Source organism: Trachemys scripta, chromosome 8 (assembly GCF_013100865.1).
Source record: "Trachemys scripta elegans isolate TJP31775 chromosome 8, CAS_Tse_1.0, whole genome shotgun sequence".
Taxonomy (NCBI): Eukaryota; Metazoa; Chordata; order Testudines; family Emydidae; genus Trachemys; species Trachemys scripta.
The window spans coordinates 57,301,272-57,311,421 of record NC_048305.1 but is presented as its reverse complement, the minus strand read 5'-3'; the positions used below and the strand labels follow the sequence as shown (position 1 = coordinate 57,311,421).

At 45.0% G+C, this 10,150-nt stretch overlaps 1 protein-coding gene across 1 annotated transcript in view; it reads right to left on the bottom strand.

The window, feature by feature from the left end:
- Positions 1–10,150, bottom strand: part of PLA2G4A (phospholipase A2 group IVA) — a 131,509-nt gene that overhangs the window by 120,827 nt on the left and 532 nt on the right. The window lies entirely within an intron of this gene.

Genomic DNA, 10,150 nt, shown 5'->3' with positions numbered 1-10,150 from the left:
TGAAATCAATGGAAAGACTCTGACTTCAGTGGGCTTTGGATCAAGCCACATGGACAATTCTTCTATTTCCCCCCACCTTGACCCTCTAATGTCCTGGGACCAACACAGTTACAACTACACTGCATACATACTTCATATAGACAGACTGACATTAGGTAAAAGTTAGGTGCTGGAGGACATAAAAAAAAAGTTAAATGGAGGCTGCACTTTGCAAATATATTATGTAGCAAGGTTTATGCTAACAAGGAGCTTATGTATTGCCGTGGCTGGGGATGTTACTATGCAACATGTATTCTTTTGCTAAACTTTGTGCTTTTAGAATTGTAAGGCAAACATTTTAATAAATAGACTATTCACAAAATAACACTGAAGAAGTGTATCAGGCAGGTAGAAAGATGTATTTTACTTCGTTGTTCTCTCCTTGTCATTTGGACAGGCAGGGGCTGAGCAAACAGTTCAGTAACAGGCCCAGGCTCTAGGTCAGGGTGGGGCAGTAGAGACTCTGTGGCTCAGGCCCTCAGACAGAGGCTGAGCAAACAAACAAGTTTAGGAAGCCCAGGTCCTGGCTCCGAAGGACCTGGGAGAGGGGGAGACTGCCACCCAGACTTTGGGTGGCAAGGGGGACGCAGGCTCTCCCACTCCACTGCGTCCCAGCCTGGGGCCCTAGCAGCGGCAGAAGACCCGCTGCTGTGTCAGTGGGGATCCTGACCGCAACACACTGACATCGGCTCTGGGTGTGCTGCATCCAGGGCCAGCTCTAGGCACCAGCAAAACAAGCTGGTGCTTGGGGCGGCACATTTTTAGGGGCGGCATTCTGGCGTGGGCCATGCCGCCCCTAAAAATGTGCCCCGGCCGCCCTAACTCACCTCCGCTGCTGCCGCTCGCGTGCTGCTGCTCACCCTCCCTCCCAGGCTCTCAAACCCGGGAGGGAGGGGGAGATCCCGAGCGGCCGCGGCATGCGAAACAGCTGATTCGCGCGCCGCGGCCTTCCCTCCCGGGTTTGAAAGCCTGGGAGGGAGGGGGAGAACCTGAGCGGCCGCGGCGCACGTGCTGCTTCTCCCTCTCCCTCCCTCCCTCCCAGGCTTGAGAGCCTGTGGGGAGGAGGAGGCAGGGCTGGGGATTTGGGGAAGAGGCGGAGTTGAGGCGGGGCAAGAAAAAAACAGGGGGGGGGCCAAAATTGTTTTCGCTTGGGGCAGCAAAAATCCTAGAGCCAGCCCTGGCTGCATCCAGACTAGGGTCTGCTGCCCCCGGGCTACTTCCTATCTCCCCCTCTAGAGGTATCTGCGTCTGGATGGAGTCTTCCAAGGAATCAAGCACCATGGGCTCCTCTGGGTACCCGGCGAGCGATAGGCTTGGCAGCTTCTCTGGGTACCTTGCCACAGGCAGGCTTACAGCTTCTCTGGGGTCTCGTCAGCGTCTGGCCAGTCCTTGGGTCGGCCACAAACTGCAGGAGTCTCCCTACTGGGCGCTAGGCCACAGGCGTCTGGCTTCTCTGGCAGCCGGGCCTCTAGTGAGTTCTGAGGTTGGGCTTTTGTACTTCCTGTCCTGTGCCCTGACCTCTGGGGGGGGGCGGGCACAAGCTTCACTGGCTCTGCCCACTCTGGCATCTGGAGGGGCTCGTCCCTCTCCGGGGCAGCGGGGAACCAGACCGCCTCGCTACAGGGATCCTTGGGCCTTTATGTTTATTAAAAATGATTCTTCCAAACAAAACAAGCCCATCCTTTGAGGCATCTCTATTTTGGAAGAATTCTATTTTAAGTACAAAAATATGGAAATAAGTCCAACGCTGACATTTGACTGGTAATAAACCAATGGGTCTCGTTAAAAATTACACAACGTATTTCATGTGCTGCCACCAAAAAATTAGCAAATCCTTCCAATTTGGGAACTTAGGGAATTATTGTGTTTCCATTAGAAAATGGGAGGAAAAAATGTTTCTGAACTAGTTAGCACTCGCCATCACTTAAAACACTGAATCAGATTATGCGCTGACATACATGAGATAAATTCTACATTGAAATACACGTTAACTGTAATGGAGATGACAGAGTTGTATTTATGCCCCATTATATGTATTTGAAGTAGTAACTGGAATCTATGGAACAAAACAGAGGCTACATCATTTCATACAGAATAGACAATTCAGTTACCAGCTGTAATACCTACAAGCAGCAAAGGGAATAGAACTTAGCGGGCCACAGCCTGACTCCTACTAAATTTGCTTTCACCACACCACACTGCTTTCACAGCATGAGGGGTATGCTGGAAAACGGGGAATGGCCAGGGCGTTGCTGCACTAGTGAACCCCTGGCTGTTGGAACAGCACTCTTGAATGCAGTTACTGCCTAATGTAACTTAGAGTAGCCCGAAGGTTGCTCAAAGTTCAGCTGGGGGCTGAATCAGCGCCCAAGCTATCCTATGATCAGGGATCCACATAACTTGAGCCATTTTTGAGATATCAAAAATTTTGGTTTAGACTCTACAAGGAAAATGTGTATTTGTATAATGCAAGTGACTTTTACTCAGTTTTATTCAAAAAGCACCACCGCACCCAAAAAATCATGTTGGGGCTAAGATCAAGCATGCAACATTCCAGCCAAAACAAAATTACTTTGAGAAAGTTATGAAAAAATTCAGATTGGTTAGAATGTGGGTTAGAACTCCGCAATATGAATGGTGTGGAGAAAGTGAACAGGGATGTGTTATTCACTCCTTTACATGACAGAAGAACCAGGGGTCACCCAATGAAATTAATAGGCAGTAGGTTTAAAACAAACATAAGGAAATACTTCAGACAATGCACAGTCAACCTGTAAAACTGGATTAGGGTTGCCAGCTTTGGTTGGACATAGTTCTGGAAGTTTCATTACAAAACATAATCTTTACTTAAAGATTAATCTTTTATTCCAGGACAATCCTGGAGGGTTGGCAACCCTAAACTCATTGCCAGGTAAGGTAGTAAAGTATAACTGGGTTCAAAAAAGAAGTAAATCAGTTTGTGGAGGATAGGTCCATCAATGGCTATTAGCCAAGATGATATGGGATGCCATGCACTGGGTGTCCCTAAACCTCAAAGTGCCAAAAGCATCTGGCACTGGCCAATGTCAGAGACAGTATACTGGGCTACGTGGACCTTTAGTCTGATGCAGTATGGCCATTCTTATGAATCATTTCAATGCCTTGCAGCATATAAACTGCAGTTCTGGAGCCTGATCATTCCATTAGTTGTGCATGTAAGTCACACTGAAGCCTTAGTTGTAGTGACACATCTTACAAAGCCAGACAATCCCCACCCATGGGGAAAAGAAACATGGGAGACTACAGCTTGTTCACAGAATCAACAGTTGTCAACCATATGCATTTATTGATACATCATCCCCCCAGTGGGAGACAGATCCGTAGGATCTCAAAACCACAGCGGATGACAAGTTATGCCCTCAGCCACCTGGAACTGCAAAATTCAGAGGGAAATCCATGGAGCCAGAGACCCAGACCTCACATCACTGCTCTCCCTCTGACCACATGGTTGCTTTAGGAGATGTGTGGCAAGAGTTACTCATGCCTTCCATCCTAGCCCTTGGAACAGAAATGCTTGTACAAACTGTACTTCAGAAATCTCTGTGCACTTTGCCCAGAGTCAAAAATGGAGTTTTCAATATGAACATTAGAGACAGCAAATTAAGTAGTTCTGTAGCAAAAGAGCAAGTTTGATCAGCTCCTTCATTGTATAAAATGAATATTTCCCTACTCCCCATTAATATGGTATTTATTCATTTCCACAAAAATCGTCCTATTCCATACAGTATTGGGAGCAGGGAGTGCTGGGATTGCTTCGTGTCCTCTTCACTGCTGCCTCTGATTCTCTAGGCTTTGTGACACACACACACTGCTGGAGACTGGTAGAGCTCAGAAATTCATAAGAACATAAGAATGTAACGGCATACTGGGTCAGACCAAAGGTCCATCTAGCCCAGTATCCTGTCCGCCAACAGTGGCCAATTGCCAGGTGCTCCAGAGAGAATGAACAGAACAGGTAATCATCAAGTGATCCATCCCCTGTTGTTCATTCTCAGCCTCTGGAAAACAGAGGCTAGGGACAACATCCCTACCCATCCTGGCTAATAGCCATTGATGGACCTATCCTCCATGAATTTATCTAGCCCTTTTTTGAACCCTGTTATATTCTTGGCCTTCACAACATCATCTGGCAAAGAGTTCCACAGATAGACTGTGCCTTGTGTGAAGAAATACTTCCTTTTGTTTGTTTTAAACCTGCTGCCTATTAATTTCATTTGGTGACCCCTAGTTCTTGTGTTATGAGAAGGGATAAATAGCACTTCCTTATTTACTTTCTCCACACAAGTCATGATTTTAGAGACCTCAATCATATCCCTCCCACCCCCACCCACCCCCGTCATCTCTTTTCCAAGATGAAAAGTCCAAGTCTTATTAATCTCTCCTCATACGGAAGCCGTTCCATACCCCTAATCATTTTTGTTGCCCTTTTCTGAACCTTTTCCAATTCCAATATATCTTTTTTGAGATGGGGCAACCACATGTGCACACAGTATTCAAGATATGGGCATACCATGGATTTATATGGAGGCAAAATATGATATTTTCTGTCTTATTATCTATCCCTTTCTTAATGATTCCCAACATTCTGTTTGCTTTTTTGACTGCTGCTGCACATTGAGTCAAAAAAGTGAACAGAATGTTCTTTGAGGTATACAGCAAATGAAAGCCCTCAGGGAAGTCTGAATATCGGAGCTTTGAAGAAATTAGAGTTTTGTTGAAACCACTCCTTTCCTGCACCAAGTTGTTGTAACTCCCAGAGCAATGGTGGGCTCATCCCTCACTAAATTACTAATTACTAAGCCAAGTTTTAGAATTCGTTTTTCAGACTGGTAAGAAAAGAATAAGGCTATATCACTGAGAGATAGGAAATACACACTAGATAAAATTCATCCCCTCCTATAAAGTCAAGGTGTTATTCAAAGCCTGTTGAAATCAATGCGAGTCTTTCCATTTACTTCAGTGGGCTTTCAAACTAGACCCCTAGTCACCCTGAAAGGGGATGTTACAGAGTAAAACAACTGGAGTCCAATTCAGCAGGACACATAAGGCCACGTCTAACTTTAAATGCTCTAATAAATTTGTTAGTCTCTAAGGTGCCACAAGTACTCCTGTTCTTTTTAAAATCCATGAGTTGGCTTCAATGGCACTGCTCACGTGCTTGAAGTTAGGCATGTGCTTATGTGCCTCACTGAACTGTGGCACTGGAAATAAATAAATTCATGGGGAATAAATAATACAGGGGACCCCAACACTGCAATTATTTTAGTGCTTAAATCATATGTGGACTGGTAAACACCTATATCTTTGCAATTCAATTATCTTTTGGAAGTACCATTGGAATATGGACCTTCCTATCTGTCTGATGTGGAAGTTTGTCTTGGCTCCTTTGATACTGTTCCCACATGCACCTCCATCTGTTTGCCCCTCTCCTTTTCCAATGTGGATGTATAGCTGAACGGTTGCCACACAGCCTGAACATAGTGAAGTCAATTCAGATTTACTCAGGCCAGGGCATTTAGACTTTCCCCAAAATTATATACAGCTGGAAACTCACCACCACATTGTAACAGATCTTTCACACTCCAGCACTGCTGGGGAGGTAGTACAGGGGACATACTCTCCATGAAGGTTCCACAAAGCCTGATCATTGGCCTTTGGGGACCATACAGGGGTGTTTCCCAGAAGCTTCAGAGCTGGTAGACAGGCCCTATGCTACCTCATACCCAGCCCCCAATGTATGCACCTGCCACAGGCAGGAAGTAATGTCTTTTTCTTGAGAGTTTGTCTACACGAGGCAATTGACCAGCACAGCTGCAGCAGAATAACTCTTCAACTATAGCTATTCCAGAATAACTCCCCACATGGCCAAAATATCCTGAACAAAAATAGACTTTTTCCTGTAATACTTACTCCATTTTTTAAGACGAGTAGTTATTCAAGAATAAAATTGCTTGTATTTCAGAAGAGAATGCCTGCATGGGGAGTTATTCCAGAATAGCCAATGATACAATAGAGCACCAAGCATGCTCAAGAAGAGAAAAACTAGCATTGACTTTCAGATTTCAGGTTGAGTCTGCAGTGTTGGCTGTTAGAAAAGACACTTTCCACTTGCAAACTCTGCACATTTGATCAGGAATCGTTGACACAAAAGCATGTGCTGTCAATAGCTTTCAAAAAGTATGTATGAAGTTAATAAGAAAACAGCACAATTTTAAAGTGTTCCTGACTAATTAAAACCTTCCACTCCCACCTCACAAAACCACAGAGGACCTAAACCTCACTCAGGGCTTGTTCAAAAAAGTATAGGGTCCCTGTAAAGCTATTTAATTTGGGGTCAGTTTGTAAGGGCCAACAGTTTGTGTAGGTCCTTCTCCCTACCTCATATAGCTATACCAGGGGTAGGCAACCTATGGCATGCATGCCAAAGGCAGCACGCGAGCTGATTTTCGGTGGCACTCATACTGCCCGGGTCCTGGCCACCGGTCCAGGGGCTCTGCATTTTAATTTAATTTTAAATGAAGCTTCTTAAACATTTTAAAAACCTTATTTACTTTACATACAACAATAGTTTAGTTATATATTATAGACTTCTAGAAAGAGACCTTCTAAAAACTTTAAAATGTATTACTGGCATGCGAAACCTTAAATTAGAGTGAATAAATGAAGACTTGGCACACCACTTCTGAAAGGCTGCCGACCCCTGAGCTATACCATGCCAGATGAAAGAGGTTGTGGTAGGGAGATTTTTAGAGACAAAAATGATAGTTGCACATATCATTTTTGTCTAAAAATCGCCTCTCTAAATCCCACATGGGGAGAGTAAAGATTAAGCCTAAAATTGGGGGAAGAAAATAGGCACACAAGCCCCTAGTGGGCCCAGCTTATTCTCCATAGAGTCCTTCATCAGTACAAAGAGATTGACTCCTCACACCAATCAACACTGGATCATTGACACTGATGAACAGCCCTCTGTGTCCTTGGTGAGGCAGACTGAATGAATGGAGATATCCTATCTCCTACAACTGGAAGGGACCTTAAAAGGTCATTGAGTCCAGCCCCCTACCTTCACTAGCAGGGCCAAGTACTGATTTTGCCCCAGATCCCTAAGTTAGGGTTACCATATTTAAAAAATAAAAAAAGAGGACACTCCACGGGCCCTAGCCCCACCCCTTTCCCACCCCCAGCCCCGCCTCAACTCCACCCTTTCCCCGCCCCTTCCCCAAAGTCCCCGCCCTAACTCCCCCTCCTCCCTCCCAGCCACGCGAAAAGGGCTGCCCGAGCGCTACCGGCTTTACGGTTTGCCAAGCAGCCTCCAGACCCTGCGCCTCCGGCCGGCGCTTCCCCAGCGCAGCTGGAGCCCGGGAGGGGAAGCGCCCAGCCAGGGGCGCAGGGTCTGGAGGCTGCTTGGCAAACCATGAAGCCGGTAGCACTCGGGCTTCAGGCAGCCCCTATGCCTCCGGACCCTGCGCCCCCGGCCGGGCATTTCTCCTTCCCAGCTCCAGCTGCTCTGCTCCTCCCCGGACTCAGACTTCAGCTCTGTTTAAGAGCCAAGCTGCCCGAGCCAGCGCTACCGGCTTCGGGCAGCCCCCTTGACTCCGGCCCCCAGCCGCCGGCTGGGCACTTCTCCTCCCCGGCTCCAGCTGCTCTGCTCCGGCGGCACAGGGTCCGGAGGCACAGGGGCTGCCTGAAGCCGGTAGCGCTGGCTCGAGCAGCTTGGCTCTTAACCAGAGCCGAAGTCTGAGTCTGGGGAGGAGCAGAGCAGCCGCGGGAGAGGAAGTGCCCGGCCGGTATTTTTCCCGGACATGTTCGGCTTTTTGGCAATTCCCCCCAGACGGAAAAGCCGAAAAGCCAGACATGTCCGGGAAAAACCGGACGCATGGTAACCCTACCCTAAGTGGCCCCCTCAAGGATTGAACTCATAACCATGGGTTTAATAGGCCAATGCTCAAACCACTGAGCTATCCCACTCCTAGGCAGACACTACTGCCCCAAAAATATTCTAGGGGGCCCCTGCCATTGCAGAGATGGAAGCCTTGTCTGAACTAGCCTGGTCCTCAGTGAGGACTAAGCCCATAGCAAGTTTCAGATCCCAGTCTTTTGTTGTTTTTAAATGCACTAGCCCAGTCTATGGTTAGAATTATTAATTATTAGTAAATAGAAAAAGCGTGCAGGAAGGGGTTCACACTCTCAGAGCTCAAACAGCTGAAGGGATTTCACTCAAAACTTTTCAGACATATAAAACAACTTCTGACATTTATAACCACACACCCCTAACAAGTGAAATATTGAGGAATATACAACCATCTGAAAAATAGGGAAGCAAAATGGATACAGTTTTGTGACCTCTGCTCTAATGTGCATCAATAGATGACCATTATAAATCAATAGCAACATTAGTAGATTTTTACATCTCTGTGTATGTGTACACACACATACATACATTATATATATATATATACACACACACACACACACACACATACATACACGTGCACACAGAGAAAACAGGTCCACCACAGGAAGTTTGAAAACTATTGCTTAACCATTTAGAATATTACGTCTCTATATATTTCACAATGGGTTGCTTCATTAATCATTATTTAACTATTAGTAAGCTGGAGGGAACGATTTACAGCAAGCCTAAAAAAGAAAACAGAAATGGTGAAGTCATTCTTTGAGAGAGCGGATTTAGCCATCTTTGACCTACAAGGCCAACCTTGACAGACAAGTCTGTGACCCCAGGGCTTGAAATTTTATGGTGGACAGGAGACTTTATTTAACATTCTTAAAGCTTTCTGTTTTGATTTGCTGTGAGGATTGTTGTGTATTTATGCCATGTTCATTTAAAATGTATCTTATAAGCACTCTATCTCAAGACAGATTACCACTTTAGAGTATAAGGATTTGTCTACACAGAGAAATTAATCCAGATTAAGATAGGGTGTGAATTTAAAGTATATTAAATATTCCTGATCAATGCCCTGTGTGGCCACTCTTATTCTGGAATAAAAGTGCTTTATTCCAAATTTATTCCAAATTAAGATATTTCAGAATAAGGCACTCTGATTCCAGAATAAGAGCATCCAAACAGGGAGTTGATCAAGAATAGTCATTTTGGAATAACTCCCCCTGTAGATAAAACCAAAGAGAACAGTAAATGTCCTTCCAGAATTATTCACCTTTTCCTTCCCATTGTTAAAATGCAATTTTACTTAAGTAGTAGTGTCTCTCTTTTTCTGAATAAAATATTCTGATTAAAGTAAAATATTAAAGTATTTTATCCATAGCAGTGTAAGAGATCAAAAGGTCCATTACAATGGCCTAGAACAGTGGTTCTCAAACTTCTGCATTGGTGACCCCTTTCACACAGCAAGTCTGAGTGCAACCCCCCCCTTATAAATTAAAAACACATTTTTAATATTAAATGCTATTATAAATGATGGAGGAGAAGTGGGGTTTGAGGGTGGAGGCTGATGGCTCTCAACCCTGCATGTAATAACCTTGTGACCCCCTGAGGGGTCACGACCCCCAGTTTGAGAACGCCTAGCCTAGAATATACATTTTTTTGTAGGTCACCAGTAGTTTTATCAAGAGGTAGAAGCAGCAATAAACCAAGTTTAGTACACAATATGTCAGGGTCACAGATAAACAGTGCAGAATGGAACTCACAGCAAAAAAAGGGGGGGGAGTAGGTGTGGAGGAGGTGTTCCTAAATGTCTGCAGCTAGCAACAATTCTAAATGCTCCCATATATATTTTTTTATTTTTTATGCCATCTTTCCCAGGGCCACAAAGCAATCACAAAGTTTAGACATTGTTGTGATTTGTTTTCCAGCACTTGTTAGTGTTAGACATGTCAACTTAGAGACTGATACCTCACAGGCTGTACATATAGGATGAGATTTTGTTAACATAAATAAATCGATATTTACAAATAATTGTTAGTGCTTCCTCCATCAATACACATTTAAACTTTCACCCTGGCTCAAAAGCACAGAGGTAACTTTCACAGTTTAGGTTTCCTTCTCTGGTAGTGTAGTTGCTCTTGGAATTGGTCCCTAGCAATGATTTGC